This window comes from Myotis nattereri (assembly GCF_964212035.1).
Source record: "Myotis nattereri genome assembly, chromosome: 1".
Classification (NCBI taxonomy): domain Eukaryota; kingdom Metazoa; phylum Chordata; class Mammalia; order Chiroptera; family Vespertilionidae; genus Myotis; species Myotis nattereri.
In genome coordinates, this window is record NC_138075.1 from 171,202,447 (window position 1) to 171,230,002 (window position 27,556).

Here is a 27,556-nt window from a genome sequence, read left to right on the forward strand (position 1 = left end):
AAACAAATGCACTGAATGAGCAATGGCAGAGGTTAGTTCCCCTAAAGGAGGCAAGCTAGTGGTCCTGACCTAAATTTAAGTCACAAGTCTGGCCCCTACAATAGCAAAATGTTTCCTGAAGGATGACAGTCAACTATTGCAAACTCAATTAAGAAGTAACCCTCATTGAGGTTGCTATGCTAGACATGGTATCTTTGCTGGCAAGATAAATACAGCCTTGGTTTATGGTACAAAGCCTTTGATCCAGAAAAGGTGTTCTTTCTCACCCTTCTCAGGAAAAGGGAACTGAAACAATTAGCATTAATTCGAAGTTACAATATTATACATTGCAGTCTTGCCCCGAGAGCTATGTTAATGCTTTCTCCTTCTGTCAAAGAAATCTGGATTGGCTGCACATCAGGAGGAACATCTTGCTGGCACATTACACTGATGACATCATGCTAATAGAACCAAATAAACAAGAATGGCATGCGTGTTGGAGATTTTAGTAAGACAGATGTGCTTTAAGGGGTGAGAAGTAAACTCAACAAAATTTCAGGGGCCTGCTGGAGCCTCAAAATTTTAAAGGTCTTGTTGTCTGAGGAATGCTGGCCCAACCTATTCAAAGAACAGAACAAATTATTGCACCTGACATCTCCCACCACAGAGGAGGAAGGACAACATCTGGTAAGGCTTTTTAGGTTTTGGAGGCAGCATATGCCACACCTAGGAATATGGTTACTCTCTGGCTCTTATACTAGATGACCGGAGAAGCTGCCAACTGTGACTAGAGCACAGAACAGGACTCCAGAGCAGATTCAGGCTGAAGTGCAGGTATCATGGCTGCTTAGGACACATGAGCCAGTAGACCCTAAGATACTGTAGGTATCTGAGCTGAGAAAAGATAAGATGTCAGGTTTATGGCAAGCCTAGTAGGATAATCAGTGTACATTCCAGAACCATATTCAGAGGAGAATGGTTGCCGTTTTGCAAAACAGTTCCTGGTGAGTTTTTGGATCTTGGTAAAGATGGAGTGCCTGACTCTGGGGGGAGGTGGGGGGGGGGGGCAAGGAGGACATATGTAATACTTCAATAATGAAGATTTTAAATTAACAAAAGGGGGAAAAAAGGTTAAATGGTCAAATATATTTTAAGGAAGGGAAATAACATATAAATACTGTGATATGCTTAGCAAATTTGCTTATAACTAAAATGCTTTATTTGCATACGATGTACGTGTGATCCTTGGTGTGCAGGACCATTTGATTCAGTAACATATACCTACTTGTGACTCGGCGCATGAAATTCATGCACATTAAAGGGAATTAATTTGAGGAAACATTTTAATATTGCTACTTGCCCTTTCTCTATAATACAAGTGTCAGAAATGAAATAAAATTAGTAAAGTGTATATGAAAATCTTCCTCCTGTCAGAGTCTGGGATGCACCATGGGAACCAGAGTCAAGTCCTCGCCCACCCACGTGCGCCTCGAAATCGTGTGAGACCCAGACCTGGCCGGCCCTACCCCCATTGGGCTAGATCCAGACCCAGCCAGCCCCACCCCATGAAGCCCCACTGGGTGGGGGGGGGGGCACGGCCTCAGGTCACCAGGCCTGGTGCCAGGGCGGGGTGCGGGGACTGAGGTCCCCCAGCCCAGGCGAGGGGGTGCGCCTTGAGGTCCCCTGGCCCGGCCCTGGGGAGGGGTTTGCAGCCTGAGTTCCCCCATCAAGCCCTGCCGTGTGGGGGGTTCAGCCTGAGGTCCCCTGTCAAGCCCCACCAGGTGCAGGGCACAGCCTCAGGTCCCCTTCCAGGCCCAGCACCACACAGCCTCAGGTCCCTGCTGATTGCTCATTAAGGCTCGTTATGGGAACTCAGCCTCAGCTGTGGGTACAGCCATCTTGACCATTATGGTGTGATGGTCAATTTGTATATTCCCTCTTTATTAGATAAGATTACATACAGATGGTATGATACCAACTTAAATTGTTGTTCATTTTTGAATGTGTGTGACGCATATTAGCATATATCAAGTTCTACCCAGAAGTAAGCAAGAATGTTAAAAGTGCTGCAAAAACTATTATATAAATGAATGAATGTCAGTTTACAAAATTTAAGGAATTGCCCATTGCCTGAAGAAAAACCTAGCATATTAAAAACCAAAACCTAAAAAATGTTACTTCTGTATCAGAAAGAGTATTTGTGTTTAAGGATAAGTATATATTCTTTGGAACCATATGAGTAGTGGAGGAGTAACATTCCATATTCAACTTGACCACCATTTACTTTCTAACCCCTTCCTTCACTTCAAATCAATTTGCTGCATTTGGTATTTTATCAGCTTGGGTGAATTTATAATGCATTTATAATTGCATTTGTGATGTAATGAGTTGGAGGAATTCTGATAACAAAAAGTATCTTATCTAAAGAAGACAATACAATTATAGGTTAGTAATGAGAACGGGATTTTGCTTGTATCATTTTGTTTCCTGCTGCAATCTTGCATCAAGCCCCTTTGAGCTACACATGCAACTCCTGTTACCACTAATTGCAGTTTTATAACACAGGCACATCAAAGGAAAGACACAGACCTCCTTTATGCTGTGGGTTTTTAATCCTTTTTATATTATGTAATGAGGTCCAATTCTACTTTCACATTTTAGCTATTGGTTGTTCTTATTCCAATGTTTACCCATTTTCAATATTCCTTTTTAATTTTTTAGAATTCTTGGAACTTTTCAGATAGATGTATTAGAATAAAAATTGCTATTTATGTTTTGGGGCATAACATTCTTGATTCTAAAATGAAAAGAAAATAACTCATAAGGGTGTATATCTTTTTATCTTTAAGATTGGGATAGTTAAAAACACAATCTGGAATTTTACATCTATGTAGGAATTTACTGACATAAAAATTTTCACAAATTAGTTCCAAAATTGTAGTCATGTGGATATAACTAACCTTTTCTAGTTCAAATCACAATAATTATTTAAATAAGCAACATGATGTGCAGAAAGGACTGAATTGAAGGCACCTGGATTCTGTTGTGGGCCCTGCCCTAATTGTCTCTGAAAACCCTCAGGTTTTTTAAATACAGTGGGACCTTGACTTACGAGTGTTCGGACTAACAAGTTTTTTGAGAGACCAGCTGTCTCTCGGCTGATTTTTTGCATTGAGTTGATAGAGTAATTTGAGTTAACGAGCTCCTTAATGAGCTCCTTAATGAGCTCGGTCTCCGAATGAATTAAACTCGTAAGTCAAGGCACCACTGTATAAACCACTAGAGCAGTGGTTTTCAACCTTGGCTGCACATTAGAATCACCTGGGAATCTTTTTAAAATCCTGATTTCTGGGTCTCATTCTCCAGAAATTCTGTTTCTTTGTTATGGGGTGGGACCACAACATTAGTAACAAAGAAACAGAATTTCTGGAGGATGAGGCCCAGAAATCAGGATTTAAAAAAAATTCCCAGGTGATACTAATGTGCAGCCAAGGTTGAGAACTACTGCACTAGAGGCTCAGTGAATGAAATTTGTGCAAGGCGGAGAGGGGGGTCCCTCAGCCCGGCCTGCCCCCTCCTGCAATCCAGGACTCCTCAGGGGATGTGTGACTGCTCATGTAGGCCTGATCCTGCCTGTGGAATTGGGCCTAAACTGGCAGTCAGACATCCCTCTCACGATTGGGGACCACTGGCTCCTAACCGCTCAACTGCCTGCCTGATCGCCCCTAACCACCTCTGCCTCAGCCCCCGCTGCCACAGCTTCATTCAGAAGGTCATCCAAAAGGTCATCCAGAAGGACGTCTGGAATGACGTCGTCCAGAAGGTCATTTGGCTGTCTGGTCTAATTAGCATATTACACTTTTATTATTATAGATTATGCTCCACTAAACCTTTCAAGACCAGGAGATACACCATGAAAAGGGGAGGCGGAGATTCATGCCACCCTCCCTGCTCCTCTGCCATGCTCCCTACCAGAGTTGGTACCCCCATCTGGTCAGAACCCTGGTACATGCCTTCCATTCCATCTCCTCTGCCCTTTATTTCCTCTATTGCAGACTCAATAGTTTTCCCTTGTGAGGAGCTCATGATTTCAACGTTTCCTCTCATCACTATCATCCAACTCCTTTGGCCTTATTTCTAGACTATTACAGAAACTCCAAACTAGGCTCTCTTCACCCACTCTGTCACTTTTCTCTCTTCAATCCATATCAAAACAGGGATATTGCTAAAAAATGCAAACATGTTATACTTTACTCCTGGTTAAAATACTTCAAGGGATCCTCATTGCTCTTCAGATTGAGTCCTAAATTTGGTTTCTGTAGTGTTAGAGACTTTAAATTTTATCTTATTTTACTATTAAAAAGTTTTCAGAGTACACAAGAGGAAAAACACTATATAAGTTTACAGAATTATTGTCAGTTTTTTTAAACGATTTTTCTGTGAAAAGAATTGATATGTATATGTATAGTTAAGTATAACTATACACATATATGTTTGTGTACTTTCTGAGACAGTATTATACAGAACTAACATTTACATAGATTATTGTTTACAAAACACTCCTGTGACTATTCTCTTGTTAGATTCTCAGTAACAAACCCGCGAGGCAGGTATTACAAGTTACAAGGAACCCTCACGTGAAAGAGCTAACAGGCAGTGGCCAGGCTCTTGGGTTACATGCCTTATCCTGTTACTAACAGTGAGCAGTGCCCTGATTTGTGGGCAGGTGCTGGTACAGAGGGCTCCAACTCTCAGCAGCTAGAGACAGAGAGAAGGAAAGATAACATCGTCGCTACTTCCAGAATATGGCACTGGGAACACGATCAGCTGGTGATGGAAGGTAGATTATTTTGCCCTCGCATTCTCTGTCTTTGCAGTTTACTGCCTAAGCCTGCTTGGAACGCTACATTTATTTAATCCTTCCAGCAGAGAACAATCACAGTGAGTTTCCCCGCTGACATACTTTTATTTGCTGACAGCTCATTCTTTGCAGGTTGAGCAAAGATACACTCCTAAAACGTATGTAAATAACTTCCCCCACCCCGTGGCAAACTATGGTACCCCACAGTAAGAATAGATTAAAAGTATTCCCAGGAAATATATTCTACTTAATATATGAACACTTCAAAAAAATAAAATAAGTCAAGAAAAGAGCTAACCTTGCATTTTCACGGATCAAAATGTTGATTCAAGTAGTATTTGCAGAAACATGGCTGAGTGTCTACAACCTAAATGGTGCCACATTTAGCATGCTCTCCTCAGATCTGAAGAAAGGGGGTTGTCATATGAGTAAAATTGTTTAGTTGACCTGGTTTTGTTTGTTTCTTTATTGAATTATAAGTCAATAAAGCAAAATGAATCACGAGTTTCAAATAATTGTAAATATTTCCATTTAGTACAGAATGCTTATAATTCTGAAAAATTTATTTGAACAATGGAAAACAAATTATAGATGAAAGAAATTGGATTAATGTATTTTCTACTTATTTTCTAATATTTAAATGATTCTATGATACCTGGTTATGTGACTAAAATTTGCAAATGATTTATTTTTTTTTTAATCTCAATTTAGATAAAAGATTAGAAATGTCAGTAATATTGTAGTATTTTCTGCAAGTTGACATCAGAGAGGAACTCGGGACAGTTGATTTTTCCTTGGTCCAGGCTGAATTCCAAAATGCCATGAAGAGAGTGTGGCAAAGGTGAAAAGATTTTGCAGATATAATTAAGTTCTCAAATTAATTAATTTTGAGTTAATCAAAAGGCAGATTAGCATAGGTGGCCATGACTAAATCAGAGAAAAGCCTTGAGAAATGATCCCGACAGCCTTGAAGAAATAAGCTGCCAGGTTATGAAAGGGCCTGCAGGCAGCCTCTAGGAGACGAGAGGGTGCCCAGCTGACAAGAACAGCTAGAGGAGGACCTCAGTCCTACATCTGCAAGGAACCGAATTCTGCCAACAGCCACCTGAGCTTGGAAGAAGACCCCTAGTTCCTGAAAGCAATTCATCTATGAGACCCCGAGGACCCATAAACCATGCCTGACTCTGAGGACAGAAACTGAGATGATAAATGTGTGTTGTTTTAATCTTCTTTTAAAAAAAACTATCAATAAACTGTGACTGTGACTCCTCCATTAATTATTATTACCAGATATTTACCAAGTGGCCCCTGGGTTTCAGGCAGTGTGTGAGGATCAGACAGTGTGATAAACACCGAAGACTACATTTCTGAGTGTAAGTGAAACTATGAAGGAAAAAAAAGCTCATTTCTTCTTGTTTCACTCAAACACAGTGTAAGCATAGTATTGTGACATAAGAAACATATATTTGGTTTCTGCCCTGATTCTTGGCAGAGAACTCATAAAACCCTTGTAATATCTGAGCCATAGGAATGTTAGTAGCATCTTTTGTTCTAGCATTTGATTTTTGGCCCTGATTCCTGACACAGAGCTTCTAAATCTTGGAATTTCCTGGATGATACAAGTGTATTTTGCTCTACTCTTGGTGGGCTCCTGGATGGTGGCTGGTTACCAGAAAAACCAAGCCATGATTAGAAGGTTGGAACTTTCAGCCCCATCCCCTACCATCTTTAGGAAGGGGAAAGAGACTGGAGACTGAGTTAATAATCTGTCATGCCTAAATAATGAAGTCTATAAAAATTCCTAAATAACAGGATTTCAGAGAACTTCCAGGTTGGTGAACATATCCATATGCCTGGAGAGTTTCACATTCCAATTCCATAGACACAGAGGCTCCTGAGTTCAGCACCCTTCTGGACCTTACCCTATGGACCTCTTCATCTAGTTGTTCATCTATATTCTTTATAATGTCCTTTATAACAAACCAATAACTGTAAGTAAAGTTTTCCTTGAGTTTTGTGCGTTACTTAATAAGAAAATTATTGAACCTGAGTTTGGAGAGTGGCTACAGTGTTTGGACAGGTTCAAGCCTTGGACTAATGAGAGGGCACTGTCCTCTCGTGGCAAAGCCACGTGCAAGTCCTATCTTGGAGGGCAAAGCCCTCCCAGCACAATGATAGCCAAAGGCTATAGTTGTAAGGTTGAACCTATGATCTGAACCTGTGGTCCCACATGGCTAAGTGATATGGGCTGCGGGAGGTGCAGCAAGTAAACCAAGCGTGATCAGGTGCATGTAATTGAGTAGATTCAAAAAACACAAGAATGTTGTAACCACGCCCTTAGTTACCTCCTGGAATCTGGCTATAAAAATAAAGACTTGGCTTGTAGGCTGTGGCACTGCTCTCCATCAGAGAGGACAGAGTCCCACCCAGACCCAGCTTTCTCCTCTTATCTGTCTTTTCTCAATCCTTCACCACCCCTTCTCAGGCTCACTGAACCTGGCTGAACTGGCTTGGCACATATGGCGCCCAACGTGGGGCTGAGCCTGGGGAACAGGGGCCTGAGTTCAGGTTCACCCATGGCCGTGCCAGCTCGGCACACCTGAGGAGGGAGTCTTGGCAATGCCCAATTTGTACCCAAGTCAAACAGAAATGTGGGTAATCTGGAGATCTATTACTTGCAACTCTCTGAAATGGGGGGGAGGGCAGTCTTGTGGGACTGAGACCTTAACATGGGGAGTCTGTGCTAACTCTAGGTAGTTAGTGTCAGAAAGAATTAAATTGTATGACACTCAGTTGCTGTCCGCAGAGAATTGGAGAATTGTTGGATGTGGAAAACCCACACATTTGTTGTCAGAGTGCTGTGAGTAGAGAAACAGTGTCCCTTGAATTAGCCTATCTCACACCTTCGTTATTCCACCCCAATTTCACCACAAACACAACTGAGTTCTCTGCCCTGGCACGATGAATGCCAACTTCTAATGATCTCTTACCTTGACTTAACTACACAAAGTTAGGGGGATGGTTTAATTAAGGGGAAGAGCCTGTTTCCTGAGTCCCAAGACAGACTTTTTACTCTCTCCTTATATTATTTTACTGAATTCTTAAAGTTCCACATGTTACAAATTGTTCACCTGGACCTAGGATACTTATTTTTATCCTAATGAAATTCAATTCCTTGACGTAAAGACTTGCTTCTTGCACTAATAGCCCCAGATTTCCCTGTGAAGTTCAATCTGTTGCCTTAAACTGTAAGCCATACTGGCTGAATCCCACTGATGCCAACTCGCCAGCCCTGGGGATTCCTTGTTAAACCTGTCCTGTTTGCCACTTATGCTGCCCCATGATTGAAGGCTAGTAAAATGATTAATTCATTCCTTAGTCCTTTCTTCCTTGTCATTAGAAATTGCTCTCAACATCTCTAGGAGATGGGAACTAGATGCATCTTAGTAACATCAGTCATTTCTGGTTCTGATACTAATTTTGAAATAGGTTTTGGAAATTTGAGTTGGTTATTTCTGTGATAAGACAGGATTTTGAGATGTGACCCTAAATTTTGTTTTTATTTTCTTCTTATATTTCCCTTTCTTCCTTTTGCCTGAACCTACCTCAAACATGGAAATCCTTGAACTTCTTTGTCTTAGAGGGCATTTGAAATAGGCTGAGCGGTGGTGGGAGGAAGACATTTACTTCCCCTTTTAGTTTTTTTTTTTTTTTCCTGAAAGCAGAAGCTCATGTTGCAATTCCTGAGCAAATAATATGAAGTGAAAAGGCTTTGTCTAAGCTAGGAAGAGATGGAGATCTGAGAAGATTAAGACTGAGTGTTGGGAGCAGAGGGGATAGGTCTTGCTGTCCTGCAGTGTCTCCAAGAAGGTGGCAAATTCCCAGTGAGGAATGTGGGCAAACGCATTTGGTACATGGGACTAACAAACTGCCTGTGCTTCCAGAACAGCATAGAGACACAACATGCAAATCCCGCCTTCACAGAGCCTTGGCTGAGATCTTTCACCTGCCTTGAATGCCCTTCCTTCTATTAGGCTGCCCATTGGCCACTCCTTTTCAAGCCCCTCCTACTCCACTCAGCCTTCCTCTTGACCTCATGCCCTTGTGTATGACCGCTCCACCAAATATTCCCCACTTTTATTGTCACTCATTCAGCACTTAATCCTACTACTTTGTAGCCTCCCATATGATGTCTTGTATTATTTAACACTTCATCCATTCACTTAATATGAATTAAATTACAAATTCTTTGAGTTCAGGATAAGTCTTAAAATCTTGTTTTGTTGTAGTATAACCACAAAAAAATTATAAAAATGATGTATAATGAAAGTATCAAAGATTTTCTAAGGAGAAACATCACAATATTTTAGCTCCTAAAGCAATCTTGAAATGCCCATAAAATATACAACCATATTAGGCCAAAATACAATCATATTAGGGTTTCCTACATAAAAATACAATATTACAGAATCTTTTCTAGAGACACATGGTGGAACTCAGGGGATTTTCAGGGCAGTGGAAGTGTTCTGTATGATACTATAATGGCAGGTACCTGACATTATGCATTTATCAAAGCAACTGACTCATACCACACAAAGAGTGAGCCCTGATGTAAACTATAGACTTTAGTTAATAATTGTGTATCAATATTGGTTCATCAATTGTAACAAATGTACTCCAATAATGCAAGAAGCTGGGTGGGGAGAGAGATGGAGTATATGAAAACTATACTTTCTGCTTACATTTTCTGTAAACTGATGACTGCCCCAGATAATAAAGTTTATTATAAAAAACAAAAACTACAGTATTTTAGAAGCAAGCAATCTTCTCTAGAGGCATGCCATTCCAAGAATATACCAAATCCCACTGAATGCTTTTTTTAAAAACAGAAAAATTTGAAAATGTCATATACTGATTTTTTCCATATTTTGATAACCCTTTTGCTCTGTATATTGAAATGGATCTTTTATTATACCAACAAGATAGCAGCAGTTGTTCACTGGTGGCTAGCCAGAAGTGTACTATAGTGAGATCATCATATCTTATTTCGACTTAAAAATCATGCCTATTACCTGCTAATTGCCATGTATTGATTTACTTAAGCATCCATGGTTTCTGTATGAGAAAGATAACACTTGGATCTCAGGGGCCTGGAAATTCTTTGCACTGTCAGTGACCTTGACTGAAAAGGGTAATTAATCTGAACCTCCGGATGGAATTGAGAGACTTGGACCTTTCATTCTTTATGAAAAGCTTCATCTTTAGTGATGTGAGCACACAGTTCTATTTACTGAGGAAACATCTTACATTAACTTATCTCCTCTTCTATGATCAGCTACCAGAATTGCAGGGCTATTTTCAAGGAAAAGAAAAGAGACAAAAAGGACTTGGTATATAGCAAGGAGTTTGATTTTCCTGTGAGGCTATGCCCGCTCATCCACTGCACATAGCCCCTTGCTGATGGCCAGACCACTTCATTTTCCTGCTTAGTTCTTCTTTTTTTTTTCATTTGCACAATGAAATAATAAAAGTTTGTACTTTTATGAGATTAAAAATAAAAATGTAAATATTTTAAAACTGTCTTATAAATCCAGGTGGGTTTTTTTTTTTTTTTTGCTTGTTTGTTTTTACTGGTATACAGCCACTCAAACATTAAAATAGATATAACGCCTTATTTTCTTATTCTTCACTTATTTCTTGGCTTCTTACAAGAATCAACACACAAGAGATGCCAGGCACTGTGATATAAATGTGAAAAAAATCCAACATGATGACAAATCAAATAGCATGTGTAAATTTTGTAAAACGTAGAAATGTTTTGAGATATAAGTGTTCTTGAATATGTTCTAGCAACTGTAGGTTGATGCAAAATAGGAAAATGCAAAAACTACTTTTCTTTTGATAAATATTTCACAAATGCCTTCCGTTTGACTAATACTTATAAACTGCCAAATGATTTTTTTTTTTTCAATTCAGAATTGCTGGTTATCATTGATTCCAGGCAGGGAAAGGAAGTATAGGGAACATTGTGCTGTGCTACCTTGAAAGATACTACTTGACTTCCAGATCTCTCTGGCAATGTTTCAGTCTACCTCAAGTGCATTTCTAGTTATTTTCTTTACTGATCAGTAAGCTGACAAGCTAACTGAAGGTTCCATGGCTTTAAGAATTATGAAATAATTCATCTTCCTCCCTATTGAGTATTTTATTTTGTGGAGCTGACACTTCCGTGTCTTTATCAAGTGCCACTTCTAGAAAAACTCTCACAGCTCTTGCTCCTTTTGTTTTCTCTCGGAGGTTTCACAAGGTGCACTTTTTGCATGTGATTTTTCTCTTTAGTACAATAGCTACCAATAGATACTGGAGCTAATTTACCGTGGAAAAGCTGAACATACTCTGTACCTGTAGGAACACACTGACATTTATGTTGAGTTGCCTGACTGAACGCTGAGCAACATATAAAGAGCCAGGTTATGGGTAATGGACGAGGGAGCAGTAGGCACCACCAGTGGCAGTAGTTCTTAGATTAAGCGCATTGTTAGCAGGGTAGAACTAAGGGCCCCTTTGAATGCGGCATACATGAGCTAGTGACGACAGAGCGTCAGGGAGCCATGCCATTTCCAGCGGTGGTTCGTGTGAGTGAGGGAAATGATGAAGAAACAGAGGGGTGTCAGAGGCTGGCTAGAGGAGGCAGCTTCGAAACAAAAATTAAAGACACAAAAAATCAAAAATAGAAACAATAAAATGGCAACAAATTGTAAATCTATCAAGAATTGAATCTAAAAAACAAAATAAACAAGCAGAACAGAAACAGAATCATAAATACAGAGATCATTTTAATAGTTGCCAGAGGGGAGGGGAGTTGGGAGCTTGGGTGAAAGAGGTGAAGGGATTAAGAAGCACAAATTGGTATTAGCAGAGTAGTCAAGGGGCTGTAAAGTATAGCATAGGGAATATAGTCAATAATATCCTAATAACTATGTATGGTGTCAGATGGGTCCAGATTTATGGGAATTATCACTTAGTAAGTTATTTACTGTCTAATCACTGGGGAGTACACTTGAAACTATTATAATATTTTATGTCAACTGTAATTAAAAAATAAAAAAATGGTTTTTAAAAATGTACAGTCCCTTAGGAAGCACTTAAAGGAGGCCTCTGCTCTCAGACCAGCCCCTTAGCTTTCAGTTTGCATAGCCTCTGAGTAGCTTTCTCTACGGGGCTTGCTGGTGTAGGAAGAAGAATAAGTGCCAGTGTGGAGAAGCACAAGCAGAGTCCTGCTTCTCCATTATCTCATTCAGAGATAGTGGTTCCCAAGCTTCTTTCTTTCTTTCTTTTTTTTTTTTCAAATATATTTTATTGATTTTTCACAGAGAGGAAGGGAGAGAGATAGAGAGTTAGAAACATCGATGAGAGAGAAACATCGATCAGCTGCCTCCTGCACATCTCCCACTGGGGATGTGCCCGCAACCCAGGTACATGCCCTTGACCGGAATCGAACCTGGGACCTTTCAGTCCACAAGCCGATGCTCTATCCACTGAGCCAAACCGGTTTTGGCAACAAGCTTCTTTCTTTACCATACCATATTAGAGGGGCATAATTATGAATATTAACACAATCCTAAAATGAGTCTACAAATCACAAATTCATTGCATACTTTTTAAGTTCTGCATTGCCCTATACAAGCATTCTGGCTAGAATTTAGAAATATATATGTATTTCTAAACTATATGTACCTTTTATGTACACACACACGCACATAAAGTTTTGCAGAATTTTTTTTTTTCTAGTTGATACATTCCTTGGGTGGATGAGAGGAGAGGATGATAAGAGGAAATCTCAGAATAAATGGATAACTTGGGTCAGAGTAAAGTGCCTCAAATTTGTTAGCAGGAAACTTCTACTCATTTTTTTGGTACCCATATATAATTATAAAGACATGTACAAATTATAAAAGTCTGAAACAATGTGAAAAAGTAGGTGAAAGGAGGGTGATGTGTAGATAAGTGCCTGGTTATTGGGGAAGTTCCCATTACCTTAGTCTGTTCACCATATTCTGGGATTGACCTGCATAGCCAGAAAGAATTTCTCCCCTTCTCTCATTTGCAGAAATAGACCCATATTAACCAGCATACAGAGGTTGACAATGTAAACCAGAATATCAGTGAATTCGTTTACGACCATTAAGATGACCAGAACACTTAAATTGTCCAACCACAGTAGTGAGCGTGGCAATCAGACTAAGAGAAGTCTGTTTATCTTAAGTGATTTTTAGCTAATGAAGTCTGAGATGTTTCACCTACTAGAGGGTGCACTTGCCAAGGAAACCTTCATACTTGGACTTAGCAAAGAGTCATTCCATCCAGAGCAGAGAGTGAAGGCTCTGCCACTGTTTGCTTCTGAGGCTTTCCTTTCCTCATGCTTCCATGGCTTAGCCCCCCCTTTTCTGATCTCACAGTTTTATTTTGTTTTTCTCCAAATAGGTTTAACCAGTTCCATTTCTAGGAGGGAGTTTATACATACTAACAATACTACCTCTGAAGTGACTCTCAAATATCTTATGTTCTGACCATTAACTTGCAGTTTATGAACAGTATCCAGATTTCTAATTCAGATGGCTAATCAGAGCAGTTTGATTTGGATTTGATGAATTGAATTTTCCTGAGGGCAACCTCATTTATAAAGGTTGGGGGTATCTCACCACAACCTCTATTATCCTGACAGCAATATAAGTTGACAGCAAGTCATTTTTTAATTTGCAAATGTCAACATAAATGTAAGAATAAGTGAACATGTATGTATGATATTAAAAATGATATCCAACCCCTAGAAAGAAGGTTGGCACTATGAGAGGAGTATTGGCTTTAGCATCTGATGGAGATTTTTATCCTTACTCAAGCACTTATTAACACTGTGACCTTAGGCAGGCTATTTAAACTATCTCCAGTTCCTCCTTTCTAAAGTTGGGCATAGTGGTAATAATTGTTGCCTCATAGAGTTGTTATTTGGATGAAATAAAGCTAATCTATCTATATCTGTATGTATATATATATATATATATATGTATATATATATATATAAAAGCCAAGTGACTGGAATAACTGGAATGACCGGACGCTATGATGCACATTGTGGCCCACCAACTGGCAGATGGAGGTGGGCAGCTGGCCAACCTCCGCTGCCCCTCCCCCAGCTGGCCAACCTCCCGTGGGCCGGGCCACCAATCGGCAAGCCCCATTCTGATCAGCAGGTGTGGCCAGTCAGCCAACCTCCCTCGGCCCCTCCCCCTGGCCAGCCAGGTCCCCAGTGGGCCCCCCTACCCCAATCGAGGCGGGCAAGCTGGACCCCACCCATGCACCTATTCATGCACCGGGCTTCTAGTGTTTCTTTATAAAAGTAATGCTAGATAGACAGTACTTCTTATCAATTGTAAGTAAACTGATTGCAATGCAAAGTGATCAATGTTTATATGCATCAACAAAAAGTTGCTTGTTAAAAAGAAAATAAAAGTATGTTTATGGTCTAGCCATACATTCTGGTGTTTATTTCCATTCCTCATTCTCTACATTTTCTTGATCTCAAGATGTTTTTCAAAGATGAGACAATATAATAGAGATGCTAGGACCCACTTCTCTCCCACATGAAAATGGGTTTTATCCAGAAGATTGTAACTGTCTAGCATTCTCTAAACCTTTAAATCCAAATTATACCTTTGTTTCCTTGACTCTGAACCAGATGGGATTATTGCGAAGGGAAGATAGCAGGGAAGCTACACATTATCCACAGACTCCCAACACTTTGCATAGAACAAGTCTTGTCCTCCCACCATCAAACAAGAAGGATGTCTATTTAGTATTTCTCAGGCAATGTGGCTTCTGAGCTCATACTTGTAAGATTATAAGAATTCTATGACTCAACCCTAACATGAAACCAATTGGTAAACGGTGGACAAAGAGAACTTTGTGTTCCTCATCTGATTCTAAATTCTGAGTTACTTCCCAGGAGGAAGAGTTACATCTATAATAAGGTGAGCTTAAGTAGTACCGCCTGATATGCTTCACATTCCCTCAGTGCACTGGTCATTAAAACTCTGCAAGGTGCTAATTTGCTATGCACCTGGGTCTCAGAGACCTAAATTTTTTCATGATTTGTTTCAAAAAATTATTCTGAAATTTTATTAACAGAACTAGGTTTACACTCTAAATAAGTAAAGAAATAAAGGACAGACAGTTTTTAGTCCCATTCCTTCATCTACCTGGAACATAACACACTTCTAATGTTATTTTCTTAAGGATGCCTCTCATTAACCCTCCATATTATTTTCTCTCCATTTATGAGAGCCCATAACGCCCCATCATTTATTTTCCATGGCATACATTATAATATTCATAATGATTTGCCTTAGCATTTTAGTTCTATGCACACTGTCTGTTAAAGTTCAAGATTTTCAGTTGAAAGTAGAAAAAAGGAAATTACTGCTAAAATATTAATATTTTTCCAAGAATAACGAGAAGAGCTGATAAAGTAATCCTCAGTGTAGATGGGATCCAGGACAGTTAGAGAGATCACATCAGCCAGAACTGGCCTGCTTTCCTGCAGGCACTCATATAAAGTGATTTCACTTCAAATAACCTCTAAAAATCCTCAAAAAGGAAATCACTGGTCCATTGCTTTCCCTACCTCCCATTAGACTAATGATAATAGCTAGAATGCAAATAACTATGATTGGCCTACCCTGGAGTAACACGTATAGGTAAATGATGATGAGAAAGTACTGGCAGGCAAAAGCAATTACTACGCTCACTATGAGGTCCACAAGAATAGGAATTGATGTGCGTGTGCGTGTGTGTGTGTGTGATGGATGTCTCCAGATGTAAAGTAGATACTTGTTGCCTAAAACATATTCAATAAAAGTTTGTAGAATGAATTAAAGAAGCAATTATGGAGGAACAGGTCATTATTCATAAGTAAAATTGAGATGCCTACATATTTTTCCCAAAAAACAGCTACTCCCAGAATGTCTGCGAGTTCACTATCAATGAGATATCCATTCAGTTATGCATTGCCTTCGCCATTTGATGTTAAAATTCACATTCATGTTTATGTGTATTTTAGCCAATCCTCTGATACCTTACTGTAAATGTATCCACCAGAAGGTTTTCTCTGGCACTGGATATTTGAGGCACCAGAGTCTTAGAAAAAATAATGAGAGCTTGCTAAAATATTGGAGCTGGATAGAGTAGGAAAAATACACACCAAAGGAACACAAAAGGCATGTGCAAGTATTGAACATTTGTGGTTTGTACACTCACAATTAAGGGATAAGTTCTTAAATAATTAATAAGAAGGAGTGATTTCACCAGAACCCAACCGTGCTGACACTTTCAGCCTCCAGAACTGTGAAAAAAATAAATTTATGTTGTTTAAGCCAATAATAATAATAATAATAAGAATTTTCTTTCAGACTTAAAACATAAACACTCTGAATTTAATGGTATTGCCTGATATAATTCCTTTCCTCTGGTATAAATTATTCCTAATAAGCATAATTAATGCTGACATTAATAGGGTGTCCCAAAAATGTATACACACTTTAACAGCTGATAACTTACTTTTCATCCCTTTTCAGGTTTAACTGATTTGAAATAATGGTGAAGCCGGACTAAGCTTTGAACAAAGAAAATGAATCCTAAAGTGCCACTTTTTTAAATGGGGATACATAAAAGATAAAATTTACAGTAGAAAACTGACAACAGTTGGTGAATTGAAGGTGCACAAATACCAAACAAAGTGATTATTGATGTTTGCAATTCCATTGCTTTGCATTATCAGCAGTGCATGCACTAGAGTGGTCATCAGTTTGAAAACATTGACAAAAAAAGTATTCATTTATGTAGATTCTTTTAAATTTTGAAATGAACTGTATGTTAATAAATGCTGATTTTATAATTATTCAAAGTATGTGCACATTTTTTGGGACACCATATATTTTTAAAATTTATGATCTAGTTTTTGTTCTTGGTGAATCTCAGCAGCTGTTCTTTTCACCAAGCTTAGTCAAGGCTGGGCTCGCTTCTCTTTGGCAGTGATGTTTGGAAGGAGGTCCTTCCCCAAATCAGATCTCGGATACCTGGCCCTAAGAATCCTAGCTATGAAGCATACCAGCATTTAATATAACCCAAGTTCTGTGAGAGCAGGAAATTTCTGATTATATACATTCTATGTAAAATAGTGTCTCGCCAGTAATTACTATTCAATAAATATTTGTAGAATGTTAGTTAAATCAATGAATGAATAAAATTACTCCTGAGTATTTCTTAGAATCAGCTCCCATAGATTTAGGTATTGATCTAGATTTATTGTATACAGTGAATGAGTGATGGGAATGCTAATGAAGGGTCTGAAAGATTTCAATTAATACAGTTTTCCCCCCTCAATCCAAGTGATATTCTGCCAAATGAATCAAATAAAAAGTTTTCTGCCAGGCTGGCATGGCTCGGCGGTTGAGCATCAACCTATGATTCCCAGTAAGGGCACATGCCCAGGTTGCGGGGCTTGATCTCCAGTGTGGGGCATGCAGGAGGCAGCCAATCGATGATTCTCTCTCATCATTGTTGTCTCTCTCTCTCTCTCTCTCTCTCTCTCTCTCTCTCTCTCTCTCTCTCTCCCCTTTCCTCTCTGAAATCAATAAAAATATATTTTTTAAAAGGCTTTTCAATCTTAATGACCCTTACATCAGATAGTCTACAATACCCCTTAGCACTCACAGTGCATAGAACCACCAAAGACCTTAGTTGTAACATTATACACAAGGAGCCCGAGTCTGAATTTCCCCAATGTCCCACATATAGTATAAGTGGCAAAGAAGAACTGAAACCTAGATCTTCATATTACTTATACAGAGCTCTTTGCTTCCCTTATGACGGAGATGCCATCTTGTCTAGATGGATTGATTATATATAAATGTCATTTTCTGGGCATGTGTTCCTGTTCACTGATATAGGAAATTGAATGATCAATTTTTTGTTAAGACATAGTTTATGGTAGCTTTGGCCATTGATGACCACAGTAATGTTTTGGGCACTGATGGTATTTTATTGTTTCCAATAACTTTGTCAGCAAAACAAAACAAAACCCACATCTATTGTGAAAAGAAGTGGGGGGAAAAAGAATTTTTTGTGAATTTTATTACTGTGCTTAAGGTGCTATCACTTCCTGGGAAGAAAGATACATTATGAATTCAAGAAACTGGTTGCCATTTCAAATTCAATCTCTGAATATCTGTGAAATCTAACAACGTCTGATATATTTGGCCAATTTTTTAAGTTACATGCCGAACCCATTTGTAAACAATGAAAATGTCTTAGAAATATTAAATTAAAAAAATAAGAATATTTGCATTAATACAAGTGCTCCTCTACTTACAGGATGGTTATATCTTGCTAAAACCATCATAAGTTGAAAATACTGTAAGTCAAAATTCATTTACTACATCTAACCAGTGTCTCACCCAACATCACAGCTTAGCCTGCCTACTTCCACTTCTGCTCAGAACACTTACATTAGCCTACAAACTGGGTAACCAAATCTTGAATTTCATTTCAGGAGTAATTGCCTCTTCTTCTCCCCAGAAGCAGAAAACACAGATGGGTGTTTCGTACACACGATGGGAAGTGAAAACACAATATCCCCTAAACGCTGGCCACACTGTAGCATGTCAGATGCTTACCCTCATGCTGTCTGCTCAGCATCACAAGAGAGTATGGTACTGCATATCGCTAGCCCAGGAAAAGATCAGAATTTGAAGTTCAAAGAATAGTATATCACTTTTGTAAAGTCAACAAATTATAAGTCGAACAATGGTAAGTCAGAGACTGTCCACATGAATCATGCGGGTTTTTGTAATTTGTGAAGACACGTTCTCCTTACTCAGGGTTCTTATTCACACGTCCATCGTATGGGTCCCAGGCCACAGCCTCCTCCCCAGTCTTCAACTGCTGACACAATGGAAAGTAAACTAGAAATACTACTGGGACATCTATATACTTAATCTCAATTCTTTAAACATACTACTTGTATGGCCTACCCTCTATCCTCACTAGTGTTCACCAATTATTTTTTCAGGATAGAATAAAAATTCTATGCAGGCTAACTGAAGCTTTATTCAGAGCAAAGCTTTCAGAAAGTTTGTCTTTGATAATCACACCCTATTCGTCTCTGGCCCTTATTGATAAGTTGTACTCCAGAACTCATTCCCCTTAATGGAACATTGCTATGAGCCATCAGCTTTGTTAAAAAGAGCAACTGCAACAGATTATGGAGTCGTTCCCTCCTCCTCCTGCCAACCCTCAAGGATCTCTAACATCCTGAAGTTTTCAGACCCATCGGCCTCAAGAGATGTATGATATCACAGGTGTAAATTGTCCGACTTAAAAAGTCTAATTAGCCCTGACCGGTTTGGCTCAGTGGATAGAGCGTCGGACTGCGGACTGAAGGGTCCCGGGTTCAATTCTGGCCAAGGGTATGTACCTTGGTTGTGGGCACATCCCCAGTAGGGGGTGTGCAGGAGGCAACTCATCGATGTTTCTCTCTCATCCATGTTTCTCACTCTCTATGCCTCTCCCTTCCTCTCTATAAAAAATCAATAAAAATATATTTAAAAAAAACAAGTCTAATTAATCATCTGTACTGAAGGAGACCTTAATAGCTGGGAAATGAAACATATGGCTGATATCAGAGTTATGTATTTTGACAGCTTGTTCCTGCCCAGTTAGAGAAAATCCTATTCTTTACCCCTTAAAACCTGAAAGTGTCATCTATTCCTTTTCTGATTCTTTAAGATATAGGTGCAGGCACCGGGCTTTCCTTAGGTCCTAGCATATAGTTCTCTAGTATTAGAAAAATTTTCTTCTTTAATCCCTTAGATGAAAAAGCATCTTAATCTATATACATATATGTACAGGTAATTGATAGCATGGAACAATTAAATTGAAGAGGGTTTTGAGTGACTTTTTTGTTGCAAGGCTATACTCTAAATTCTTTAAGAAAACATATTAAACTAGCCCATGTGCATAATTCATATTTACTAGGAAAGATGGTGAACAAGATACTAGTTTATCTTGATTATTACATTGATATTCAAATTGAGGCATTCTATAGAAGTTCCACTTTTAAAAATAAACTTGTTTTTAAGGAGAAGAATGTTAAAATGGTTTATTTAGGAGAGTTACCATTTAACAACCTCTATTGATTCCTTCTTTCCACTGTGATGGAAGTTGCACAAGCAGGTTTTGCAATTCACACCTGGCTGGATGTGAAGACAGTGGGAGATTTGCTTCCAGAAGTGCCACTATATTTCTACAAACATTTAACACATTCCCTCTTAAGGCAAAAGATAAAATATTTTTCTTCAAATCCTGGAAGCAGTTCTTGTGAACATCATGTCTTAAACAATCCTTTAGGCAAAATGTATACAATATTGATGGCATGATAAATATGAAGGAAATGCCCAGGATTCCTTGTACTTGTGGTTTTGTCTCTTTTTCTTCTTGATAATAAATACATTATGCTTTTTTTAAATTTCTCCCACTGCTCCCTTCTCCCCACCCCCATTCTAATCAGAAATCATTTACTAGTTTTCAAGAATCATCTTAGGATTCACAGAAATACAGAGTTTCTGTGAATATTGGCTGTTCCAATGACTCTCAATAAAAACGATAAAAATAACTTCCTCAATTTTACTGCAATAGACTGATTTTCATAGTCTTAATTTCAAGAAAAATACATATTTCTACCCCTGCAGGACTATTTAACCGATACTTTAGTAATTTCCCAATAAAGAAATTTGCATAATTTGTACTAGTTTCCTCTTGCACAAAATCAATGATTATGCATCTTAACTGCATATACAGATCCTGGCTCTGTAATTAAGGCCCTCAATGATCATGAATTTCATCCTAATGGAGGATCTGGTCTATTAACTTTCTGATTGCACGTAACTTATATGTTTGGGATTTTTACAATACTTAGAAAGATTTTGTGAAGAGAGAGTGGTGGAGGGAGAAAAATAACAAACCATAACATATCCAAGTATTTAAGTCTTGGCTCTACCAGTGAATAGCAAAGTGTTTAGCCATTCTTAGCCTCAATTATTTAATTCATAAACAGTGGTAATAATAATAATAATACTTGCTCATGTTTTCTAATGTGATTGTTTTATAAAAAAGTGAGATACATGTGAAAATATTTTAAAAATTATTGAAGGATATACAAATATTAAGTGGCTTTGTTATTCCATTTATCCATATGAAATAAAGTACATATGGTTTGACTAAACATTCATATCATATAGAAGTCAGGCCTTCAACAAAATTTTGAAATTATTGAAGTGGTTAGATATATATTAATCAGGTTGGACTACATTATGGTTCATAATAAACTTAAAATCACAGTGGCCCGGGAAGAGATTAACCAAAGAACTTATAAGCATATATGCATAGCCCCTGGACACAGACAATAGACAGATGAAGGCCTGGGGGTGGGTGAGAGATAAGTAGAAGAGGGGAAAGGGGAGAACATAAGGGATATCTATAATACTCACAATAAAATAAATTTTAAAAATCACCGTGGCTGAAAACAAAGGTTTCTTTTTCTTTCAAAGTACACGTCCTTTGAGAAATGCCTGGGAAATCCAGAGCAGAGTCAGAGTAGCCACCTTCTGGAACATTACATAACCATGTCAAAAGGAAACTGGACAACAGTGGGCCTTTTATGCTCTGACATAAAATTGGCACACGTTACTTTCATTCCCATTCTTCAGCCAGAACTAGTCATATGATTCACCCAACTATCAGGGCCACAGGAAATGCAAACCTACAAGGAAACTGACTGGAAGGTGAAAAGCAGGAAATATTTCCTTTAATGACAATCTTAGTTCCCCAATTTACAAAAACTAATCCACCTCTTTCTTCCAGGTGCTCTCCCCTTTCTATATTTAATCTGTATATAATTTGTGTAGGGATATAAAGATTTGTTAATAGGATTCAGCATTATAATAATGTACACACAGATATACACACACACAAGATGATAGAAAATTAAGGTATTTTATTTTCTAAAGCATAGCTCTATTTTAACAACCATCCCTAAAACAACAACGAAACACTAACAACCAAATCTTCAGAAATCCATTAATGAATCCTTATTTTCTATTTTTCAGAATCTTAGAATTTTGTCTGCTTACTCCTGAAATAAGTATTTTTAAGGAAGTTAGTCTCCCCTGGGCAGGACAATTCAGATCACAACAAATAGTTTGTCCCCTTCCACAAAACAGGAAGCAAGAATAGATGTGTTCAAGAGTCATCATCCTTTAGGGGGTTGAACACAACACCATTCCATGGATTCGTGAAATGCTCTTGGGGTACCATTTCTCAGACTGGAAACTGAGAAGTCAATATTTCAGGGAGCCCATTAGAATACTGACTTAAGTTAATAGAACGAGTAGGAAGAAAGGGAACAAAGTTATTGCTTTTATTTTCTTGCTATTGTCCCAGCTATTGTTTAAGCAGATGGTTCATATAAAGTGTTGTTTGTTTCTGGCTTAAAATAGAATTTCTTTATTCTTTTGTTGATTTCTCTTAAAATGCTGTCTTTTTAAAAAAGACAAGCATATAACAACAATTTTTTGCATAATAAGAACCCAATTATAAATTCTTTAAACTTTTGTGATTTTTCAAAATAAACCAAGCTAAGCAAAAATATTTCTGGAAAACTGTTTGGGATAGATTTTTACTATCGTTTTTAGCCCAAGGAATATATAATATGGCAAGAGTCTCCTTACTTCCACAAAAACAATGACTGTTGAATAGTGTCTAGGACAGTGGTCTCACTCCTCTAATAGCATATCTACACTAATAAAAGACAAAGATGCTAACTGGCCATACCTTCGCTACGCCATAAGCTACACCACCAGCCAGAGCGACTATATGCAAATTAACCCAACCAAGATGGCGGCCGGCAGCCATGGAGCTGGAGCAAGCAGGAGGCTTGGTTGCCCAGGTGTTGGAGGAAGCCAAGCTTCCTACCAGCCCTGAGCTGGCTGAGGCCTCTGCTCATAGCAACAAGTTTCAATTATAGAAGACAAATAAATCCCAGATACCTGCTTCCAGCCAGCATCCACTGGGAGCTTGGGTGGCTGGGGGCCATGGCCAGCTGGATGAGTGGCTGATGGCTGTTTTCAGGCTGGCCACACCCTCATTGGGTGAGGGTCCCTGCTGGGGGGCTTATCCAGGCTGAAAACAGCCATCAGCCCCTCACTAAGGCTGGCCAGGCACCCCAGTGGGGACCCCTACCCTGAAGGGGCTGTGGCCAGCCTGCAAATGGCCCTCAGCCCCTCACCCAGACTGGCCAGGACCCCAGCATGACCCCCCACCCTGAAGAGGCTCTGGCCAGCCTGCAAATGGCTCTCAGCCCCTCACCCATGATGGCCAGGCAGCCAGTGGGGATCCCCACACTGAAGGTGCTGTGGCCAGCCTGCAAACAGCCATCAGCACCTCACCCAGGCTGGCCAGGCACCCCAGCAGGGACCTCCACCCTGAAGGGGCTATGGCCCCGCCTGCAAACAGCCATCAGCCCATCACCCAGGCTGGCCAGGCACTCCTATATAATAACAGGGTAATATGCAAGTTGACCCTAACAGCAGAATAACTGGGAATGACCTCACTATGACACACACTGACCACCAGGGGTCAGCCCCTGAGTTGATCGTCTGCCCGCTGGTGGTCTGTACATGTCATAGTGACTGGTCATTCCGCCATTGGGCCAAAACTGGCTCTCCGACATCCCCCAAAGGGTCCCATATTGTGAGAGGGTGCAGGCCAGGCCGAGGGACCCCACTTGTGAACGATTGGGGCTGAGGAGGGACTGCGGGAGAGCTCCAGGGCGTGTCCAGCTCATCTCATTCAGTCCAGATCGGCCGGACCCCAGCAGCAAGTTAACCTACTGGTCGGATCATCTACCCCCTGGTGGTCAGTGCACATCATAGTGACTGGTTGACCAATTGACAGTCTGCCCCCTGGTGGTCAGTGCACGTCATAGAAAGCAGTTGAGTGGCCTTAGCATATTATTAGCATATTATGCTTTGATTGAACGGCCAACTGGACGATCGAACACTTAGCATATTAGGCTTTTATTATGTAGGATAATTTAAATATATGGTCAGGATCCATGAAAATACTCTTCCTTTTTTTTTTTTTGAGGATAAATCTATTTTTTAGTTGACTTTTATTGGAGTGACATTGGTCAAGATAATAATTTGTGTTTTACATTTTTTAAATTCAAAAGCACTTCCTAGAGTCATAGAAATTTAGGGGTGGAAGAGAACCTCACTTTGACTCCTTTCCTTTACAAAAATGCTAATTGGAATTAGACAAGTTATATAGGGTGTCCCAAAATTCACGCAACATTTGAATTTTGCATGAGCATTAACAACAACAAAATAAATAAATAAAAGCCTAATTTTACTTGGTTCATTGAATCAGATTCTAATATCTGTTGCCCTTTTATTTCAATCCCTTCAATTTGATAAGCATTACCAAGTACCAATTATGGCCCAGGAGCAGGGTCAATGAAGAACAATGAAGATCACGGCTTTGTGTATGTGCCAGCAAAGTCATGGAGGCCATTTACCCGATGTGCTATTCCATACATAACCCTATGTTGTATCCTTTATGAATCAATAAAAAATTTACAATTTTTAATTATAAAGATGTGTTTTCTATCAAAATTACTTCTTGCATGAATTTTGGGACACCCTATACAATTTGACAATGAGTATACAGAAATTTGTTGACAGGGAGAGTAGTAAACAATTCTAATTTTTCTTTGTTATTTATTCCCCTATATCAGGGGTGGGCAGCCCCTGGCACACGTGCCAAACATGGCACGCCAGTAACTTTTGCTGGCACGCGAAACCCTCTCTTATAATCTTCCATTTACAATTTTTTTCTTAATATCAACTTTTTTATTTTTCAGATAAATTCAGTATAGGTGCATCTTAGATAAATAAATAATTTTGCATAACATGTATACATTAAAAAATAAATGTATTTTTCAACATCATATATTGTGATTTGTCGCTCAAATGAATTTTATTATTTCTTCAAAGTTCTTCACATATGTACACCTTAAGAGATATCAAGTAGGTGTAACATGTTCTCAAAAAATTAGGATTAGCACGCAGAAGAATTTTGAGTCAGAGATTTTTCTGGTTTTGGCACGTACTCACAAAAAGTTTTCCCACCCTGCCCTATATTTAGTTAAAAAATATTTTAATAAGAATACTAGAATTCCAAATTAAGTACCACATTATTTTTTTAATTACATATATTATCCAAATGGATAGATATCTATTTGTATCTAGACATATTAATAGGAGAGACAAACAGATATGTAGATAGATAAATAAATAAATATAAACTTGTACTGAATTGATATTTGTCACAATAAGAATAAATATTTGCCTATGTGTCCAAGAGATAAAATTAAATTGGGGCCCAAAGAGAAATAGGCCCCAAATTGATCTATAAATTATCTTCCATGTTTGGTTAAAGGTCTATGTAGATGACTGGAAAACGGAAGAATAGAGCAAGATAGTTAACTTCACAGGGACTTGTTCTTAACATGGCTTTCAGATGAGAGCAGGTATCTCTTTATCACTGTACTCGGACAGCTTTTATTTTATGGTGTATAAATCCATTCTCAACTAAACAAAACTATACAGAACGAAAAACATTAAAAGTGCATAAGAGGCAGTCATGTGAGAAGCTGGAATTTTATTGTACATTTAACAGAAAGCTTCTTAGGTGTGTTAATGAAGGAAGTGAAGTGACCCAGCCAGTTGTGTGAACAGCAGCTGATAGAAGGATCAGACAAGGAGAAGGAAAGACCAAGCAGGGGACCATGGCAGTAACACAGGCAAGAGAGAACTTTAGGGTTAGAATCAGAACTAGGGCAAAGTTTAGGAGCAATGAAGAAGTATGGACAGAGAGAAAAGAGGTAACAGTTAGGGTGGTGGGAAGCATCACTATAGAGTTGGACGAACAGACAAGATCATTGCCAAATATTTCTGGAACCCATCCCACCTACTCCACCAAACATTTCCCTGCAACTTGTCTCCTTTTTTTCCCTTTATAGCATTATAACAAATGTTATTAATTTTTGTTGTAAATTATGCAGTATTCAGCTCTTCCATTGAACTCTATGTACAATGAGGATGAGAACTGTGTCTGTTTTGAATTGCACACTAAGCACCTCTCTCAAGTGAGTGTCTGGCATGTACCTAGGCTTCAGGCTCTCCTGGCCGGGGCCCAGGTCAGGGCTCATGCAGGAGGCAACCAACCGAAGTGTCCCTCTCACATTGATGTTTCTCTCTGTATTTCCCTCTCTCTTCCATGCTCTCTAAAAATCAATGGAAAAATATCCTCAGGTGAGGATAAAAAAAGAAAGAAAGAAATGTCATATCCTATGAAAGACACATCTTGAAAATGCCTAAAGGAAGTTGTGATTTTTTCATGGTGAAGGGACTGGAGTCCGTGTTGATGAAAACACCTTGGCAGCTGTGGTGGCCGGCAGTGGCAGCAGCAGCAGGGTAATGGGGTGGCTCCTTCCCCTGATTAGCTAGGTGCCTCCTGCAGAGGGAGGCCAGACTGTGGCTTAGGCCCACTCCACACGGGGAACAGGCCTAAGCCATTAGTAGGACATCCCCTGAGGGCTCCTGGACTGTGAGAGGGGGCAGGCGGGGCTGAGGGACCCCACCCCCAGTGCACAAATTTCATGCAACGGGCCTCTAGTAATTAATATACGGGTTCTTATTTTTTTTATTTTATTTTATTTTTTTTATATTTTATTGATTTTTCACAGAGAGGAAGGGAGAGAGATAGAAAGTTAGAAACATCGATGAGAGAGAAACATCGATCAGCTGCCTCCTGCACATCTCCCACTGGGGATGTGCCCGCAACCCAGGTACATGCCCTTGACCGGAATCGAACCTGGGACCCTTCAGTCCGCAGGCTGACGCTCTATCCACTGAGCCAAAGCGGTTTCGGCGATGGGTTCTTATTTTTATAGCATTTGCTATTAGCTGGCATTCTATTTTAACATATATGTAATAGAGGCCCGGTGCACAAAATTCATGTGTGGGTATGGTCCCTAGGCCTGGCCTGTGATCAGGGCCATCTTCTCTGGCTGTCCACAGCTCCCCCACCCCCCACTGCCACCCACTCCCAGTTCCCCATTCACCATCAGGTGATGGGAGCCTGCTGGCTGGGGAAAGGGACTGAGAAGTGGTCAGTGCACCTCATAGTGCCTGGTCAAGCAGTTGTCCTGATCGTTCTGCTGTTAGGGTCAATTTGCATATTACCCTTTTATTATGTAGGATATGTAATATGCACATATATTATATACAAACTTAACATTAATTAAAATGTCAATGGGTTATATGTCACATTAAAAATTCCCTAGTAATACTTTCCTTTCTATGTTGGCTAATTTAAAAAGACATTTTCAATTTTTCATGACTATATTAAATGGATGAGGTTCACACTAATTTGTTCCATGTAGTCAATTAGCCTAGTTAATAACTTGAGATTCATTGCAATAATTTGAGATTCATTGCAATATTCTAAAAAATGCAGATAGTATTGCACATATATGAGAAC